Source organism: Aquarana catesbeiana, linkage group LG12 (assembly GCF_042186555.1).
Source record: "Aquarana catesbeiana isolate 2022-GZ linkage group LG12, ASM4218655v1, whole genome shotgun sequence".
Classification (NCBI taxonomy): Eukaryota; Metazoa; Chordata; class Amphibia; order Anura; family Ranidae; genus Aquarana; species Aquarana catesbeiana.
Window position 1 is genome coordinate 56,676,476 of NC_133335.1, and position 21,569 is coordinate 56,698,044.

The 21,569-nt window shown below is 41.5% G+C and overlaps 1 long non-coding RNA gene across 1 annotated transcript in view; it reads left to right on the forward strand.

Moving 5' to 3' along the window:
• LOC141113757 (uncharacterized) overlaps nucleotides 1-17,656 on the forward strand; it is a 95,564-nt gene extending 77,908 nt beyond the window's left edge. The window contains exon 3 of the long non-coding RNA XR_012236816.1: nucleotides 17,573-17,656. This is a non-coding gene — a long non-coding RNA (uncharacterized lncRNA). The remainder of the gene's footprint in view (nucleotides 1-17,572) is intronic.
• Nucleotides 17,657-21,569: the final 3,913 nt, after the last annotated feature.

Sequence of the window (21,569 nt, forward strand, 5' to 3'; positions counted from 1 at the left end):
TATAGAGTGGGTCTTCTTGTGCAATTGTCTAAAAAGATATGGGTTTGGCCCCAGATTTATCAAATGGATACAACTTTTGTATGACTCCCCAAGTGCAAGGGTACAGGTGAACGAATGTGTATCGGCCTCTTTCTCATTGACCAGAGGGACAAGGCAGGTTTGTCCTCTATCCCTGCTTCTCTTTGCTCTGGCCATTGAGCCATTGGCTGAGGCTATCCGCTCCTCCACAAATATTGCTGGATTCCGTAGATCTACAGGTGAAGATAAGATAGCACTCTATGCGGATGACACTTAATGCCGCGTACACACGAGCGGACTTTCCGGCAGACTTGGTCCAGCGGACCGTACTCCATCGGACAATTCGATCGTGTGTGGGCTCCAGCGAACTTTTTTTTCCCAAAAGTCCGATGGACCTAGAAATAAAACATGTTTCAAATCTTTCCGTCGGACTTGAGTCTGGTTGAAAAATGTGCTCGTCTGTATGCTAGTCCGACGGACAAAAAACGACGCTAGGGCAGCTATTGGCTACTGGCTATCAACTTCCTTATTTTAGTCTGGTCGTACGTGATCACGTACGAAGCTGTCGGACTTTGGTTGATCATGTGTAGGCAAGATCCGTTTGTTCGAAAGTCCACCGGAAAGTCCGCCGGAAAGTCTGTCGAAATGTCCGTCGGACCAGTCCGGTCGAAAAGTCCGCCCGTGTGTACGCGGCATTAATGTTTCTGGGGGATACAGGCCCATCCCTGTTGCAGTTATGTCTTTAATAGAATCATATGGATCCTTTTCAGGATTTAATATCAATTGGGACAAATCCGTAATGCTGCTTTTGGACCCTGTGCGTATTGAGCACCCACGCCAGGTTCAACGGATAGCCCTGGTTACATCATTTATATATTGGGAGTGGTAATTACATCAGATATCACAGAATACACAGATAGGAATATACTCCCTCTTATTGTCAAATTTAGACAACTAAGCAAAACATAGAGTAAATTCCTGTTGTCCATGGTAGGAAGGACGAACTTGGTGAAGATGGTGTAGATGCCCCAGATGCTATATGTATTATACAACTCCCCCATATGGTTGACGTTGCGATTATTTAGGACTATTGATTCAGTTTTTAGGGACTTTGTGTGGAGGGGTGGAAAACCTAGAATTAGATTAGAAACATTAAAAGAGCCCATAGATAAGGGGGGAGTTGCAATACCCAATCCAAGATTATTTTTTATTGCATCACAATTACAACCCTGGCATGGCTGGGAGGTAGTGGACATGCAGGATCCTGTACAGAAGATAATAATATCACAATTTAACCGCTTCAGCCCCGGAAGAATTTACCCCCTTCCTGACCAGAGCACTTTTTGCGATTCGGCACTGCATCGCTTTAACTGACAACTGCGCGGTCGTGCGACGTGGCTCCCAAACAAAATTGACGTCCTTTTTTCCCCACAAATAGAGCTTTCTTTTGGTGGTATTTGATCACCTCTGTGGTTTTTATTTTTTGCGCTATAAACAAAAAAATAGCAACAATTTTGAAAAAAATGCATTATTTTTTACTTTTTGCTATACTAATTATCCCCAAAAAATAATTAAAAAAACATTTTTTTTCCTCAGTTTAGGCCGATACGTATTCTTCTACATATTTTTGGTAAAAAAAATCACAATAAGGGTTTATTGATTGGTTTGCGCAAAAGTTATAGCTTTTACAAAATAGGGGATAGTTTTATGGCATTTTTATTAATATTTTTTTTTTTTTTTTTTTATTTCTTTTTATTTCAGGTTTTTAGCAAACAGTACAAAAACACTTGGTTGTATACAGGTTATCTATACCACGACAGTAATATAAATGTAGCGGTCTGTGAGGTTACCCAAACATAGAATAGCTTAAGATTCTTAAGTCTGTCCTCCTCTAGTTGTGTTATACAAATAAATCTAGCAACTGTTAGAGGCCCAAAGTAACAATTTGGTGGGCTATAGCGGGTGCACCATTATTCAGTCATCGAAACCTGATTCCTATTATAGCTATTTATCACTGTGCAATGTTCATTGTTTTCAACCACTTGCTCCAGACTTTGTCAAATTTCAAAGGGCAACCTCTATTTGCGTACGTATCTTTATAAAGCGGAAGGCTGCTGTTGACCAGGCCTTTCCACTGTTTACTGGAAGGAGGGTTGGGTCTTTTCCACTGCATTGCAATGTTTTTCCTAGCATAAAATAATAATAGCCCAATCATGGTGCGTTTGGCTATTGATGGAACAACATTTTCTATTAATCCTAGTATGCATATTTCCATTGACAATGGTAAGTTGGTGGAAGCAACTTTGTTCGTTAGATTAAGCACCTCCCTCCAGTACTGTTGAATCCCTGGGCAGTGCCAGAAAATGTGTGAGAAGTCTCCTGGTGAGACACCACATCTTCAACAATCTGAGGTATGGTTAGGGTTCATCATATGTAGCCTGTGCGGGGTAAAATATGCCCTATGCACAATTTTGAATTGTACTAATTTGTCACGTATGGACACCAGTGATCTGAAAGGAAAATCCCAGACATCGTCCCAATCGTCGTTATCCAACACTGGGATATCTCGCTGCCAATGGGACCAGAGCCTATCCAGAGGTGGTAAAGACACAAAGATCAGATGCGCGTAAAGGCGTGATGTAGGTTTCTCAGCGCAGCCAGACCTAAGCATCTTCTCCAGCTCGGATTGAATCAGGATACAAGAAGAGTGCGGAAATTGGGCCGAGAATGCATGTGCTAGTTGGAAATAATGGAACTGATAATGTTTCGGTAGATTATATAATGAGGAGAGCTGGGAGAATGAGAGCAGGGATGACTGTGATACAACTTGTGAGACCAATTTAACCCCGTACTTGGTCCATGCCCGGGGATCTGTGAGTTTGTTGATATGTGATAGATATGGGTTTAGCCATAAAGGGGCATTAGGAGAAATTTCTGATTGTTTATGTTTACCGATGTTTAGACCCATGCGCCAAGCTCGCAAGGTAGTAAGCATAGAGGGGGTTAGTGGGTGTGTGGCGCGTGGGCCCCTATATATTAAAAATTGAAGGGTCTCCCAGGAACCTACCACCATAGCCTCTAATGCTGAAGCTGCATTGGTTTTGTCGGGATTTAACCACCAAACCACCGTTACCAACTGAGTGGCCAGGAAATATTTGTAACAGTCTGGGAATGCCATGCCACCCTGAGACGTTGGCCTCATCAGGGTCGACAGTTTATATCTAGGCGGGGCGGGACTCCATAGAAAATCTGAGAATTTTTGGTTGAGTTTGGTGAAAAATGATTTGGGAATCCACTGCGGAGAGTGACGGAAAAGGTAAGTAAATTTTGGAATAATTTTCATTTTGAGGAGATTGACTCTACCCCAAACAGAGAGGGGCAGATTGCTCCATGCTTTAAATCTAGCTTTCATATCTACTACCACCGGATCGGATCAATATTTTGTTTAAGGAAATCCTGGGCCTGGGCAGAGACCTGGACCCCCAGGTATTTGAATGTGTCGACCCATTGTAGCGGACTATCAGGGGGGAAGTGGTTTTTGCCGCCTGATCTATTGGGAATAATGTAGGTTTGGACCAGTTGACCCGGAGGCCCGTTACCTCAGAGAACTTGTTTAGGACTGACAGAGCACCCTGTAATGATGGGCCAGCATCACCCAGAAAGAGGACCATATCATCCGCGTACAGGGCTACCCTCTACTCCAACAAGCCAATACGGAGCCCCTTAATATGGGGCGAAGTACGTAAGGCCTCGGTAACTGGCTCAATAGCGATAGCAAATAAGGCAGCCCTGCCTGGTTCCCCTGGACAGTCTGAAGGGAGATGACAACCCAGAGCCCAGGCGTATCGATGAGGTGGGACATTTATATATAATTTGCAACCATGAGATAAATTTTAGTGGGAAGCCCATCCTACGCAGTGTCTCCCATAAGAAGGGCCATTCAACTGTATCAAAAGCCTTCTCTATGTCTAGCAAGGCTATGGCCCTTGTCCCGGAATTAAGATGCTGAGCGTGAATATTAGTGAAGAGTCTTCTAAGATTGACATCCGTGGACCTCTTGGGCATGAATCCTGTCTGGTCGGGATCTATCACCGAGGGCAATAGGGGGTAAAGGCGGGAAGCTAACAGTTTGGTTAGAATTTTAAGATCATTATTTAATAAGGCAATTGGTCTATAGGATGCACACAGCTTTGGGTCCTTGGGGGCTAGATGTATTAGGGTCAGGTAAGCCTGGTGCATTGATGGGGCCAAATCTCCTTTAGACAAACAAACAGTGTACAATTGGGGCAATATGGGTGCCAAAAATTCACTGTGAGTGCGGTAAAAATCTATTGGTAATCCATCCGGTCCTGGAGCCTTACCGGTGGGAAAGGACCGGATGAAATTTAGAACCTCCAATGCCGTGAACGGTTGGACTAGTGATTCCCTCTCCTTGTCCGAGAGCCAACCAAGTGCCAGAGGATCCAAAAGATCTTGTAGTAACTCAGGCTGAAAATCGGAAGGGAGAGTGGAAGTATATAGCTTGTCGTAGAAGGCATTGAACATTTCTAGTATTCCAGACTGGGATGTCACTGTGTCTCCATCTGTGGAACGCAGACTAGAGACTACTGTGAGGGGGTGTTCATGTTGTGCCAGCATGGCCAAGAAGCGACCGTTTTTGTCCCCCTGCTCAAAAAAACGTTGTCTCCCTTTATGCATGTCCAGCCTTGTGACCTCTGATAGATGTAGATTTAAAGTGTGCTGGGCTGCATTTAGCAAGTCAAATTGAGTCGGTGTGGGGTCAGCACTGTATAGCGCGGCATGATCAACCACTGACTGCTGTAGTGCCTGAGATTGTTGGCTCTGCTGCTTCTTGATACTAGCTATGGTGGAGATGTATTGCCCTCTCGTATAGGCCTTAAAGGCGTCCCACACCACTTGTGGGGATGAAGAGCTCTTATTATGGTCCCAAAATTCTGCCAGTCTGGGTGGAATAATGTCTGCTACCTCAGGGTGGGAAATCCACTGTGCTCCCAGTCTCCATAATGCTGCATCCCGGTATGCAGGAGAGCGGAACTCTATAACCAACGGGCTATGGTCGGACAAATCACTAGGTAAGTATGTAGCCTCCACCACATCCGCCAATAATGCGGGGTTGGAGAAAGCTAGATCGATTCTTGAGGCTGTCTTATGGGAGGCTGAGAAGCATGAATATGCCCTAACAGCGGGGTGTCTCCATCTCCATATCTCCTCTAGCCCCATGGTCTGAGCCCAGGTAAATAAATCAGTACTGTAATTCTTAGGGGGGGCAGGTCTATCCAGGTCTGGGGAGATAATGGCATTAAAGTCTCCAATTATTAATAATTTCCCTGGGCAGAAGGGAGCAGCTTTTTCTAGAATCTTATACAATAGGTCTGATGAAAAAGGTGGGGGCACATAGACATTAATAATAATGTATCTTTGAGACCAGTGTGTAAACACCACTATAGCAAATTTGCCCTGGGGGTCCGTGCAAACCTCCTCAATTATACATGGGAATTTCTTAGATATTAATATTGAGACCCCCCTTGCATATGAGGAGTACGTGGCGTGTATGGACCTCTGTATCCAGGGTTTTTTTAAAGTCAGAACCTTGCTGCCTGTGTGGTGCGTTTCTTGGAGAAGAATAAGGTGAGGGGAGTGCAGTTTCAGACATCTAGTCAACAGTGCTCGTTTGAATTTGGAATTTAGACCTCTAACATTCCACAAGAGGACAGTAAACGTCTCAGTTAGGGAGGTAGCCATGTGAATTTAGAAAACAGCATCAAAATGGAAAAGTGTACAGGGCGTGTTAAAGGTCAGCTCACAGGCAGCAGAATCACTGAGCCATACCATCGTGTAACAGCAACGATTAACCACTGCAGCAACCCTATACAACCTAAAGTTAAAAACAACAAACTTAAACAAAATAGACCCAAGCACTGAGTGCTTATCCTACTAGTTCCCATCTCCTCACCGAAAAGAAAAAGAAAAAACCGGGGAGGAGAGTTGGGAATAGTTTTACCCAAAAAACCAAACTAGTAACTGAAGATAAACCCCTATATGGGGATATCACGTTATTGTCCCACTCTACACCTTGCTAGGGACCAGTCTGTGTATATTGGTCCTTTTGCTATTTAAAGCAGGGTCCCATATAGGTGGCCGTTAGTAACTTGGACACCCACTTTGTGGGATAGGGGATCGCTTCCGAATGGGGAGCAAAGTGGAGGGGGTAACAGGGGGTGGTGAAGCTGTTGTTTCGTAGAGCTCCTGTAGACTTTAGCTGTATCGTGCGCTCACCAAGAGGTGAGAAGTCCTGCTCTCTATATAATGCTCATTGACTCATACGGGGTGCACAGTAAAGCCATGATAACTGTAAGGAGAAAGGCAAATGGGGCAGAAAAAAAATATAAAAGTGAGGGGACTGCTGGTAGTACTGTTATACTCCTGTTCCGTGTCGTCATAGGTTAATTGGATTGCATAAGTTTGCCATGCATCAAATGGTGTGACACAAAAAAAAAAAAAAAAAAATTATATATGAAAGTTTGAAAAAGAAAAGAAGAGAGGAAAAAAAAAATGGAAGCTTGAGCCAGTAGCAGTGAAAAAACCTCAGAGTCTCAGTACCTGAAGACACAAAACTGCATATTAGCCACGACCGTCCAGCCATGAAAGTGCTGCCTCAGGATCCAGAAAAAAATGTGTTCGTTCCCCATCTGTCACACAAAGCTTGCTAGGGTATAGTAGACTGAATTTCAATCCCTTTTCTCTTAGGCGACGTCTTGCCTCTGTAAACGATCTTCGTCTTTGCTGTATCTCCGGGGAATAGTCAGGGAAAAGCATTATTTTGGCATTATTGAAGCGTAAATCTTGTTTTTCTCTGGCTGCTGCAAGTAACTTGTCACGGTCCCTGTAGTTCAGAAGTCTGAGGCGAAAGGGTCGCGGAGGGGCTCCAGGAACCGGGGGAGTGGGGGGGACCCTGTGTGCCCTCTCCACTACGTATGTGGGAGGCATAGCAGGAATATTCAGCAGGGACAGAAGGAAGGATTCTGCAAACTCTGCTGGCTTGGAGCCCTCTGCACACTCAGGGAGGCCTATGACACGGATATTATTCCTCCTCAGTCTGTTTTCTGTGTCAATGGATTTCTCTTGCAGGGCTTTTACCTGTAATTGCAAGGCCCGAAGGTCCCGGGAGTCAGCTCTGGTGTCATGTTCAAGCTGAGAGATGCGGCCTTCCGCCTCTGCAAACCGGGACCTAAATTTATCCATGTCATGTCTTATTAGGCTGACATCCGTCACTAGATGATCTATCTTAACCATGACAGAATCATTTCCTGCTTTTATGGCTGCCAGTAGTTCCGCATGAGATGCCGCCTGGGCTGCTGATAACTCAGACAGGGTTTGAGTCTGAGTCTGTGTGCCGGCCGACATGGTAGGGATAGGGGGCCTCGTGGGCAAGATGGCGGCCGAAGAGGAGCGTGTACAGGCCGCAGATGATGAACGGGTCTTACCAGGTGACGGCTCCGCTTGGTGCCGTAAGACCTCTTGGACCCAAGGATGCCGGATTGGAGAGAAAAAAGTGAGTTTTTAGAGCTAGGATTTGCTGACAGGATCGATGTGAGAGCGGAGCTCAGCCTCAGCACGTCTTCTCCTCTTCACATCTGGCCACGCCCCAATATTTTTATTTTTTACTAGTAATGGCGGCAATCAGCAATTTTTATTGTGACTGCGACATTATGGTGGACACATCGGACATTTTTGACACATATTTGGGACCATTGTCATTTATACAGCAATCAGTGCTATAAAAATGCACTGATTCCTGTGTAAATGACACTGGCAGTGAAGGGGTTAACCACTAGGGGGCGGGGAGGGGTTAAGTCAGTACTAGGGAGTGATTTCTAACTGTAGGGGGAATGAACTAGCTGTGACACGTCACTGGTCTCTGCTCCCGATGACAGGGAGCAGAGATCAGTGACACTGTCACTAGGCAGAATGGGGAGATGCTTGTTCACATCAGCATCTCCCCGTTTATCCTCTCTGTGAGGCGATTGCGGGTATCCCCACGGTGATTGAGTCCACGGGACCCACGACCCGACTCATGGAGCTCCCAGCCTGCGCGCGCGTGCCGCCGGTGGCGCGCACGCAATGGAACGGAGGGGAATTCAATGGGACTTACAGGTACGCCCATTTGCCCAGCCGTGCCATTCTGCCGACGTACATCGGTGTGTGCCGGTCGGGAAGTGGTTAAAAAACACCCTTTAGTTCAACTAATAGTAGCTCACCACTTTTATAATAAAAGAAAATTCCCTTCTTTTTATTTCATTCATAGGGTATGGGGAGAAGTCCGAACTACTACTCAACATAAGGGCTATACGAAACATATGCCTATATGTGACAACTACTACCTCTATGAACTGAATAAACTTTCAGAATTTTCGGACTGGAAAAAAGGGGGTACAATATTTCTGTATCAGTTATATGAAGGGGACGTTTTACTTCCTTTTGATATATTAAAAGACCACTATCAGTTAACGAACAAAAACTTCTACCAATATCTTCAAATACACCATGCTTTACAAATTCAGAACTCGAAAATCCAACTACAGTATAAATACTCTAAAATATTATCAACTGCAACTTTAGTTTCTTGCACAAAACGAGGATTAATAGGTGATATTTATTCTAATTTACAAATAGAGAACTCTGAAAAACATGAAATTAGTTTTGCAAGGTGGCAAAGAGACATAGAGGATCTGGATGAGGAGACAAAGTGAGGTGGATTGAGCGCACTCTGGGTGAGGATGCAGCTGATAAACCAGCACATAAATGATTTAAATAAAGTCCATTTGGCAATGTTCATAAAAGCAATAAAAACTAGTAGGAAGGAAGGCTGCCTGCTTGCAGATAGAAGTTGATCTGAAATGAAGTGAGAGAAAGAAAGCAGCGCCTTCTAAGCGTAGTATATTAAAAATTTAATGGATTCAATGTAAAAAAATAGCGAATACACTCACAAACAGATGAGAGAGACAGGCACGTATAATGGGTGTCATCCGCACTTATCCAGAGGATCCAGGGCTGGGACCAGTGTGTACTGAGAAGCCGTCCTCGGTAGCGAACGCAGTGGTGGAGTCCAATGCCTTCAGTATCCAGGGGAAGGGATCTGTGAACACCGGAACGTCCTGCTGCGATGTCGTCACTACCAGATTAACCACCTGAGATCCGCGCTATAGCCGAATGACGGCTACAGCGTAGACCTGCTTTGCCGGGACTACGTCCATTTACATCGTCCCGTGCATGAGCGGCCTGAGCGCTCTGTGATCGTGGCGTGGCACGCTCTGTGATCAGTGAGTCTATGAGACTCGCTTGATCACAGATTGGAGTAAGGGGTAGATCCTGACCCCTTACCACATGATCAGCTGTCAGCCAATGACAGCTGATCATGTGATGTCAACAGAGCCAGTAATCGGCTATTTTTTCTCCTCGCACTGACAGTGTGAGGAGGAAAAAAAAGTCCTTCACCGGCGGCCGTGAGAGGGACATTAGTCCCGATCACAGCAAGCTGCTAAAGATCCTCAGTGCCCACCTGTGCCCCCTGGCAGTGCCACCAAGCAATAGGCAGCAGTGCCGCCTACCAGTGTCCACCAGCGCCACCCATCAGTGCCCACAGTGCCAACCATCAGTGCCCACAGTGCCACCCATCAGTGCCCACAGTGCCACCTATCAGTGCCCACAGATCTCCGTTAGTGCTCAGTGTGGTTTATCTCTGGCTTATCATGTGACTGGGAGCATAATATATACCACTTCTAAGACGGCCCCATCAGAGCCTGAGGAAGAAGCATGCATGCTTCGAACGCACGCACCCTCCCGCTGAACTTTAATCTGGTAGTGACGACATTGCAGCGGGATGTTCCGGTGTTCACGGATCCCTTCCCCTGGATACTGAAGGCAGTGGACTCCACCACTGCATTCGCTACCGAAGAGGGCTTCTCAGTACACACCAGTCCCAGCCCTGCATCCTCTGGATAAGTGCGGATGACACCCATTATACATGCCTGTCTCTCTCATCTGTTTGTGAGTGGATTCGCTATTTTTTTACATTGAATCCATTAAATTTTTAATATACTACGCTTAGAAGGCGCCGCTTTCTTTCCCTCTCCTCTCGATCTGGATGAGGAGGACTGGACATGTGCCCTGGAAACACTTCCCAGGACATCCCTCTCACCCTCCCAAAGGCTATCCCAACTTTTTATTATACATAGGGCTCATTATACCCCACAAAAACTCTATGCTTGGGGAAAATACACAACACCATTATGTCCGAGATGCTCATTATTTAATGGCTCTCTTATCCACATGCTTTGGTGATGTCCAAAGCTTCATCGTTACTGGGAAAAAATTTTTGCAACCTTTAATTTATTATGCTTCACTGAGATAATAGGAAAACCTAAACTTGCACTACTGGGAATAATTCTTGAGGGAACGTTGCCAGTAGACAAGTACACATGTGGATAAGATCCCTATATTTAGCACGTAAAGTTATTTTACAAAATGGTCATCTGCTGATCCTCCAACCCATAAACAATGGGTTGAGAAACTTAGTTACACACTCAAAAGAGAAAAATTAACATATAAGCATAGAGGTACACTCCAAAGGTTTGGTAAAATATATCCTAGTAATCAACTATATGATGGTTTACCTAGTGGAGAGGAGTAGGTAGGAGAAATAGATGGGGGCAAATAGTAAATGTACAGGAGTGAGGTGTAGAAGAGACTAAATTAGTGCGTGATAGAAATATAACTTGATGCTGTATAAAGGAATCTGCCATAATTTAAAGATTGAAATTGACCAACCTGTTGTATAAAATGTATCTATGTCTCTATAATGTTTTATTTACTATATGCTAAGCTACTTTAGTCCGAGAGGTGCAAGGTTTATTTTTATTATGTGTTTTCCTATTTTTGATACTTCATGGATTAACGTGACATATCTGTATGTATGTTTAATAATAAAAATAAAAATTATTTGATTTAGAAAAACAAAAAACCAATGTGATCGGTTAGTTCAATCTCTAAAGGTATAAACACCATAATTAATGTGCTAAAAAGGTTGCTTGCCAAAACTGATATAACCAAACCTATTGTCTTCTAAAGTGTTTCAAAGACATTTGAATTTCAGAAGCCAACTTCCGAAATTCGAATTTCGTATAGAATGAATTTAAATTAGAATAGAAAAGTTTAGAATAAAATAAAACATAACAGAAAAGAATAGAATAGAAAAACAATAGAACGGAATAGAAAAAAATATAATATATATTATATTTTATTCTATTCTGTTCTATTGTTTTTCTATGCTATTCTTTTCTATTATTTTCTATTCTATTTTAATATTTTCTAATCAAATTCATTTTATACGAAATTTCAATTTCGCTAGATGGCTTCTGAAATTCCAATTTTGTATAGAATGAATTTGAATTAGAATAGAACTATTGCTTTTCCAGTCTATTCTTTTCTATTTTCTATCATTTTCAATTCTATTTGAATTTGATTTCATTCTATATGAAATTCAAATTTTGGAAAATGGTAATATATATAATATTTATATATATATAACCATTTTCTGAAATTCGATTTTCGTATGGAATGATTTTGAATAGAAAAGATTAGACTAGAATAGAAAATAATAGAATAAAATATAAAATATGTTTTTCTAGTCTAGTATTCTTTTCTATTATTTTATATTCTATTCGAATCTTTTGTATTCAAATTCATTCTATATGAAATTCGAATTACGGAAGATGGTTTTAAATATATTCAGGTCCATAAATATTGGGGCATTGACACAATTCTAATCTTTTTGGCTCTATAACAAATAACAAGATGTGCTTTAACTGCAGACTCTCAGCTTCAATTGGAGGGTATTTGCACCCAAATCAGGTGAACGGTGTAGGAATTACAACAGTTTGTATATGTGCCTCCCACTTTTTAAGGGACCAAAAGTAATGGGACAATTGGCTGCTCAGCTGTTCCATGGCCAGGTGTGTGTTATTCCCTCATTATCCCATTTACAAGGAGCAGATAAAAGGTTCAGAATTAATTTCAAGTGTGCGATTTGCATTTGGAATCTGTTGCTGTCAACTCTCAATATGAGATCCAAAGAGCTGTCACTATCAGTTAAGCAAGCCATTGTTAGGCTGAAAAAACAAAACAAACCCATCAGAGAGATAGCAAAAACATTAGGTGTGGCCAAATCAACTGTTTCGATCATCCTTAAAAAGAGAGAACGCACCGGTGAGCTCAGCAACACCAAAAGACCCAGAAGACCACAGAAAACAACTGTGGTGGATGACCAGGTGTTTTCTTCCCTGGTGAAGAAAACACCCTTCACAACAGTTGGCTAGATCAAGAACACTCAAGAGAAAACTTTACCAGAGTGAATACAGAGGGTTCACCACAAGATGTAAACCATTGGTGAGCCTCAAAAACAGGAAGGCCAGATTAGAGTTTGCCAAACAACATCTAAAAAAGCCTTCACAGTTCTGGAACAACATCCTATGGACAGATGAGACTAAGAGCAACTTGTACAAGAGTGATGGAAAGAGAAGAGTATGGAGAAGGAAAGGAACTGCTCATGATCCAAAGCATACCACCTCATCAGTGAAGCATGGTGGTGGTGGTGTCATGGCGTGGGCATGTATGGCTGCCAATGGAACTGGTTCTCTTGTATTTATTGATGATGTGACTGCTGACAAAAGCAGCAGGATGAATTCTGAAGTGTTTCGGACAATATTATATGCTCATATTCAGCAAAATGCTTCAGAACGCATTGGAAGGCGCTTCACAGTGCAGATGGACAATGACCCGAAGCATACTGCGAAAGCAACCAAATAGTTTTTAAGGGAAAGAAGTGGAATGTTATGCAATGGCCAAATCAATCACCTGACCTGAATCCGATTGAGCATGCATTTCACTTGCTGAAGACAAAACTGAAGGGAAAATGCCCCAAGAACAAGCAGGAACTGAAGACAGTTGCAGTAGAGGCCTGGCAGAGCATCACCAGGGATGAAACCCAGCGTCTGGTGATGTCTATGCGTTCCAGACTTCAGGCTGTAATTGACTGCAAAGGATTTGCCATCAAGTTATAAAAAGTGAAAGTTTGATGGATGATTGTTAATCTGTCCCATTACTTTTGGCCCCTTAAAAAGTGGGAGGCACATATCTAAACTGTTGTAATTCCTACACCGTTCACCTGATTTGGATGTAAATAACCTCAAATTAAAGCTGGAAGTCTGCAGTTAAAGCACATCTTGTTCGTTTCATTTCAAATCCATTGTGGTGGTGTATAGAGCCAAAAAGATTAGAATTGTGTTGCTGTCCCAATATTTTTGGACCTGACTGTATATATTCATATAGATATATATCTATATAGATATATACATATAGTTTTTTCTGTTCTGCCTTATTGTTTTTTTATGCTATTCTTTTCTACTCTATTCTAATCTTTTCTATTCAAATTCGATTTCATTCTATACGAAATTCAAATTTCAGAAGGTGTTTTATAGATAGATAGATAGATAGATAGATAGATAGATAGATAGATAGATAGATAGATAGATAGATAGATAGATAGATAGATAGATAGATAGATAGATAGATAGATAGAGATACAGCTAGATAGATAGATAGATAGATAGATAGATAGATAGATAGATAGATAGATAGATAGATAGATAGATAGATAGATAGATAGATAGATAGATAGATAGATAGATAGATAGATAGATAGATAGATAGATAGATAAGATTTTTTTTCTGTTTTGTTGTTTTCTATGCTATTTTCTATTGTTTTTTCTATTCTAGTCTTTTCTATTTGAATTTGATTTCATTCTATTTCATTCCATTCATATACATAACCATGTTCAGAAATTTGAATTTCATATAGAATGAATTTGAATTTGAATAGAGAAGATTCAAATAGAAAATAATAGAAAATAATGGACTATAAAAACAATAGAACAAAATAGAATAAAAAATAATATATATTATATTTTATTCTATTCTATTCTATTGTTTTTCTAGTTTATTCTTTTCCATAATTTTCTATTCTATTCTAATCTTTTCTATTCAAATTCGATTTCATTATATATGAAATTGGAATTTCGGAAAACGGTTATATATCGTTAAGTTTTAATCGTTTTTTCAAATTCGGTAGATTTTTTTCAAACGCGGTCAAATTTTTTTAAATGCAGTTGATTTTTTTCAAATTTGATCACATTTTTACAAATTTGATAAAATTTTTTCGAATTCGGTCAAAAATTTTTCGAATACGAAACAAATCTATTCTAATCTTTTCTATTCAAATTCAATTTCAATTTCATTCTATACGAAATTTGAATTTCGGATTGAATGAATTCAAATTCAAATAGAAAAGATTAGAATAGAATAAAAAAGAATAGAAAAGAAAAGCAATAGAACAGAATAGAGGAGAATATGAAAACACTGTGCTCTAATAGCAAAAATAAATAATATGTGAGCCAGCAGCTGCATACATTGTGACAAACAATAACTGGTAACTAGGGAAAAATTGCAGCGCTAAGAAATATTGGGAAGTTAGGGTGTAGTGAAACAATTAAGTCAGAGATGCTGTACTGAACAGTAAAGCATATGTGCAAAAAAGTGAAGTGAAATGAACAAACACAGTATAAAGTGTCCACATATGGTAAATGGATGATTCCAAACTCAAATTAATAAGAGGAACTGGTATGAACCAATAAAAATGATGTGAGACTGGAAATTAAAGTCAATAGTGCACAATGTGGATCTGTAACTATGAGTCAACAATGGGGTACAGAACTTCCGTAGCTGTAAACCAACATCTCGATATGGGGCATCAGAATGAAAACATAAGGAAGTAAGATAAGATGGGTACTCTTACCAGATGACGTGGACTCCACTGTCGTATGACATGGAGTCAATGGTGCATGGGGCCAAACCTAGGCTGGAAAACGATATCCAGAACGGTGGAACCTCTGTCTCACTTCTCAACTTCTCTGGTGGGGTGAAGAAACATCAGGAAGGGCCGCCAACTGGATATCAGCCAATAGACCTCAAGGATGTGTTCCAAGGAGAAGCCGGGGACAGATTTGATCCAGACCCCGTGATGGAAGTAGGGCTACTGGAAGGCAGTTTCTTGCATTGGGATAATATGCAAATAAAAAATAAAAAGCTTCTGGATAGTGCAGGTAAACCAGGGACTATTATTACTAAAAACACCATACAAAAAATGGATAAAAGTGATCACAATTGAAATAAAATCTAAGCAGCGTAAGGAAGGGGAGATAGACTGACGCGTTTCGACCAAGAGGGTCTTCAACAGGGGCATGAGCTTCCCCCTTCACGCTGCTCCTATATATAAATATCTAATCAAATAAGATAACCCCTATAGCCAATCACAGTGGAGCTACAAAGGTCAAGTAATCAGGAACTGGATCCTGTTGATCGCTAGACCAATCAGAATCATGAATAAAACAGCCGGTGAGTGTAGGACCCAATAGCGCAGTCTAATAGTGAGACTGACGCCTGGAGACCTCCCCACCGCATGGCAAACAATAGTGAACATCACTTCATAGACATGTGATGTGGTGTGAAGGGGTGGTGTCCCGGCTCCATGACCCAATCAACAACCACCAAAAGGTGCACAGGATGGGAGAGGGTAGTCACGGAAACCGAATCTCCTCAGCTCAAGTCCCGATCACATGATCGGATCTGGTGCTGTCACATGGCTAAAGACATCAATGTGAAAATAAACAATAATAATGGCAAACACTAGATGGCAGCACTAAAGTGAAATAGTGCTAGCAAGTGGTGATAAACCAAAACAGAAAAAAAGCATTACTGAACAATACTAAGCAGCATTACCTAAATCGGACACTAGATGTCCCAAATAGATCTATACCAGTACATACAAAATATACATAGCAATGAAAGAAAAAATTATAAAAATATTAACATGGCTGTTAGGTAATCTATTACAAATAATCAATATATTGAATTGAATAATGTTTTCATTCTGATGCCCCATATCGAGATGTTGGTTTACAGCTACGGAAGTTCTGTACCCCGTTGTTGACTCATAGTTACAGATCCACATCCTGCACTATTGACTTTAATTTCCAGTCTCTCATCATTTTTTTTGGTTCATACCAGTTCCTCTTATTAATTTGAGTTTGGAATCATCCATTTACCATATGTGGACACTTTATACTGTGTTTGTTCATTTCACTTCACTTATGGTTTTTGCACATATGCTTTACTGTTCAGTACAGCATCTCTGACTTAATTGTTTCACAATACCCTAACTTCCCAATAATAGAACAAAATAGAATAAAATATAATATAAATTATATTTTATTCTATTCTGTTTTATTGTTTTTCTATTCTTTTCTATTATTTTAGTTTCCATTGGTTTGAATTATTTTCCAATCTAAATTCGAATTTATACTATTCGAAATTCGAATTTCAGAAGACGGTCATGTTCTATTTTATTTTATTACATTCTATTAAATTCTATTCTATTCTACTATTCTTTTATTTTTATTCCATTGCTTTATTATTTTATATTCTATTTTATTGTATTATTTTTAGAAAATTGATCTCTATTTTTTTCGAATTCGATTCTAATGTGTTTTTGAATTCGAGTCAATTCGAATTTCGTTCACTTATTTTTGATTTGAATCTTTATTTCAGATTTGTTTAAATTCGTTACTATTATAATTCGGAAATTCGGATGCAACCGAATTTCTGATCATTGAAATATTAGTCCGAATTTCGATTCAGAACAAAACGAAATGCACATGTCTAGTCTCATCAGACCACAGGACACGGTTCCACTAATCCATGTCCTTAGTCTGCTTGTCTTCAGCACATTGTTTGCGGGCTTTCTTGTGCATCATCTTTAGAAAAGGCTTCCTCTGGGACGACAGCTATGCAGACTAATTTGATGCAGTGTGCGGCGTATGGTCTGAGCACTGACAGTTTGACCCCTTCAACCTCTGCAGAAATGCCTGCAGCACTCATATGTCTATTTTCCAAAGACAACCTCTGGATATGACACTGAGCACGTGCACTCAACTGCTTTGGTCAACCATGGTGAGGGCTGTTTTGAGTGAAAATTGTCCTGTTAAACCTCTGTATGGTCTTGGCCACCGTGCTGCAGCTCAGTTTCAGGGTCTTGGCAATCCTATAGCCTAGGCCATCTTTATGTACAGCAAAAATTCTTTTTTTCAGATCCTCAGAGAGTTCTTTGCTATGAGGTGCCATGTTGAACTTCCAGTGACCAGTATGAGAGAGTGAGAGCGATAACACCAAATTTAAGACACCTGCTCCCCATTTACACCTGAGACCTTGTAACACTAATGAGTCACATGACACCTGGGAGGGAAAATGGCTAATTGGGCCCAATTTGGACATTTTCACTTAGGGGTGTACTCACTTTTATTGCCAGGGGTTTAGACATTAATGGCTGTCTGTTGAGTTATGTGTGTTTTTTTGTTTGTTTTAGAATTTGACGATGATGACCTCAGTGACGATATCAAATGTGCTCTCCAAATTTTAAAAGAGCAGAAACTATATGCTTGGTAAGTATAGCCTCTCCTCTTCCAGGGTGAAACATGTTATAGAAGGAGGTGTAGGGTCTAATGGGCAGCATTGTTTGCAATGCACTTTTTTCTTCTTATTGAGAAGAAATAAGTAATTTGGCTGTGGTGCAGCTTCTTAAACTTCAAGTAAGTGTAGCAACAGTTTCTTTACAAGGCAAGGCAATGGCGAATGGTTCATCAAAATTTTTGGGGGGGGCGCAAACAAACTGAAAAATTCTGAAAAAAAATTCATCAATTGCAGCCTCACTGTACCATCAAAGGCAGCCACTGTGCCCTTCAATTGCCGCCACTGTGCCTATCAATTGCCGCCACTGTGCCCATCAAACGCAGCCACTGTGCCCATCAAATGCTGCCATTGTGCCCATCAAATGCTGCCACTGTGCCATCAAATGCTGCCACTGTGCCCATCAATTGCCGCCACTGTGCCCATCAATTGCCGCCACTTTAAGAGCCTTCTGCGCATCTAGGAACAGCAGCAGAGAAGGTGTTCAACGGTGGGTAACTGAATGGATAAGATTGATGACCCTTCTTGTAGCATCAGGGCTCGCCTACCGGGGATGAAGTTGACCTGGTCTGGATGGATCAAGGAGGGGATATGTTCTACTAACCTTTTGGCAATCACTTTGGCAAACAGCTTTTTATCCATGTTCAAGAGCGAAATACTGTAGGTCTATAATTGGAGGCCAGAGTGGGGTCTTTTTCATGTTTGGGCATAGTGGTTATCAAAGAGCGTAGCATATCGGTAGGTAGGAAGACAGAGGACCCAGCAGTATTGAAAAGGTCAGCCAGTTTTGGGGCTAGAATATTCCCAAATTTTTTTGTAGAAGGTGTTGAAGAATCCATCTTTCCCAGGGGATTTATGTAGCGGCAGGGTTTTAAGCGCAGAGAGAACCTCTTCTACGGTAAAGGATTGGGATAAAGCATAAAGCGTGTAGGTGTGAGAGAGGGCAGAGTCACAGAAGATAGGAAGTTTTGAATAGTGGCCTCGGTGGGTTGGGGTGTGAGAGGGTATTTTTTTAGATTAAACAGAGAGGCATAGTATTTTACTCAATTTGATAAATATCCCATGAGGATAGGCTTTGTAGGTTGACCACACAGTGAACCTGTCGGACTCCTGGGTCTTGTTCAGTTCAAAGAAGGTTTGGTGCTCTAGTTCTATTTCTTGTTGAACTGCAGTTTCTGTCAGTAGAGAAAAAATAAGATGCCAGATTCTTGGAGGTCCTGGTTTTTGGTTATGGAGATAGGGGCATGGTCTGACCGTGTGATAAATCAGAGTCCATCTGTTGACCAGGAAGAAGTCTATGCGGGAGTAGGATTGCTGGGCTGGAGAAAAATAAGTATAGTTCGGAGCCGTGCTAGCATCTCCACACATCGAACAGGTCAGAAAGCTGAAGGAGAGGGTTTAAACTAGAGCCAATTTAGTCAAGAAACCGTTAACATACCATGCCTTTGGAGTATGGAAGAAACCCACCCAAGCACCGGGAGAACTAGCAATATATATCTTTCTGGTGGTCTGTGTATTGAAACACCATTGTAATGCTGTTTCACAACCACCATAAGTATTCAACATTTTTGGCTGTGTGAATTCCCGCTACCCCCACCACCCGGGGGGGGAAACAGGCATTCGAGTCATCACACTGGTCGAATGCCTGTGGTGCAGCTTCTGCTTTGCAATTTATTACAAAGTCATAGCTTCTGAAGTATGTGATTTATATTATAATGTTTATCACTTATTTCCACATATTTCAAGTCCACACGATTTCCAGGTCTTGATGAATGGGGAGTGCCAAGGCCCCCAAAGTCTGCTGAATTTTTTTGTACCATATTATTGAAAATTTTCAGATAGCTTGCACTCTACATTACTAATCCTAATGTTGAGGCACTCATACGTACGCCAATGCCAGGGGAACTATATCACTGACCACTAGGGATGAGCCGAACACCGAACTTGCATAATAGCCTTTAAAATTAGCACTTTCGATTTTGAACGTTTGAGTCCCATAGACTTTAATGGGGTTCTAAAGTTCGGTCCATTCGCACCAGAACCTGCGAACAGACCGAACTTTAGAACCCCATTAAAGTCTATGGGACTCGAACGTTCAAAATCAAAAGTGCTAATTTTAAAGGCTAATATGCAAGTTATTGTCCTAAAAAGGGTTTGGGGACCCGGGTCTCCTGCCCCAGGGGACATGTATCAATGCAAAAAAAAGTTTTAAAAACGGCCGTTTTTTCGGGAGCAGTGATTTTAATGATGCTTAAAGTGAAAAAAAAAGTGAAATATTCCTTTAAATATCGTACCTGGGGGGTGTATATAGTATGCCTGTAAAGTGGCGCGTGTTTCCTTTGCTTAAAACAGTCCCTTCACAAAATGACATTTTTAAAGGAATAAAAGTCATTTAAAACAGCTTGCGGCTTTAATGTAATGTCGGGTCTCGGCAATATGGATGAAAATCAGTGAGACAAACGGCATGGGTACCCCCCCCCCCCCAGTCCATTACCAGGCCCTTTGGGTTTTGTATGGATATTAAGAGGAGCCCTGCACCCAAATTAGAAAAAGGAAAGGCATGGGGCCCCCAGGCCCTATATACTCTGAACAGCAGTATACAGGCGGAGCAAACAAGACAAGGACTGTAAGTTTGTTGTTAAATAGAAACTGTTTGTAATTTTGAACTGGTACATTTTTAAAGTGTAGCTCCAGCCAAAAAATCTATTTTTAAGCTTTTTGGAAAACATAGGGAAGGGTTATCACCCCTGTAACATTTGTTTTGCTGTCTGTGCACCTCTTCAGAAGATTTCACCTCACTTTCTGTCCCAATGACAAATGTTTTTTGAAAATTTGGGGTTTTTAGTGAAGCAAGGATTGGTGATAAAGCATCAGTGAAGAGGAGACACGTTTTTCCTATATTAACTCTTACAGGAGAGAATTTCCCTTCCTAGGGGTAGATTTCATCTCACTTCCTGTTGTCTCCTTCAGTTTGCAACTAGGAGTCGTTTGTAAGTTGGATATTTGAAATAAGGGGCCTGCCCTATATACTCTGCAGAAATTGGGGCCTTAGGTGTTGGTGTTGCCACAACACTGTAAGCCCTCACAGTTACTCTTGGTGAGCGCAGGAATGGGCCCTGCTGTTAAATATTATATCAAGAATTGTAATTACATGCACTTGTTAAACAGGGGCAGAAAAATTGGGGCTTTGGTGGTGGCGGTGGTGGTGGTGTTGCCACAACACTGTAAGCCCTCACAGTTACTCTTGGGGGCACAGCAATGGGCCCTGCTGTGAAAGATTAGATCAAGAATTGTAATTACATGTCTCCATTGAACAGGGGCAGAAAAATTGGGCCTTAGGCACTGGTGCCACAACACTGCAACCCCTCACAGATGTTATAGTTGGAGCGCAGAAATGAGCCCTGCTGCAAAGTATTGCATCAAAAATTGTAATTATATGCCCCTGTTAAACAGGGGCTGAAAATGTGGGCCTTGGGCACTGGTGCTGGTGCCACAACACTGCAACCCCTCACAGATACTCTAGTTGGAGTGCAGGAATGAGCCCTGCTGCAAAGTATTGCATCAAAAATTGTAATTACACGCCCCTGTTAAACAGGGGCAGAAAATTGGGCCTTGGCCACTGGTGGCGGTGCCCAGAACCAAAAATGTTCTTACAAGCTATCAGCATGAAAATTGAGGAGGAAGAGGATTGTCACTCAGCATAACAGGATAGTCACTCAGCATCAGGTGCTTGGTGGCTGGTGATCCAAAACTGATTCATTTTTATGAAGGTCAGCCGATTGACCGATTCGGTGGACAGGCGCACCCTGTGATCGGTTACAAAGCCTCCAGCATCACTAAATGTACGTTCCAAAAGAACGCTGGATGCAGGACAGATCTTGGGCAGATTAAATTCC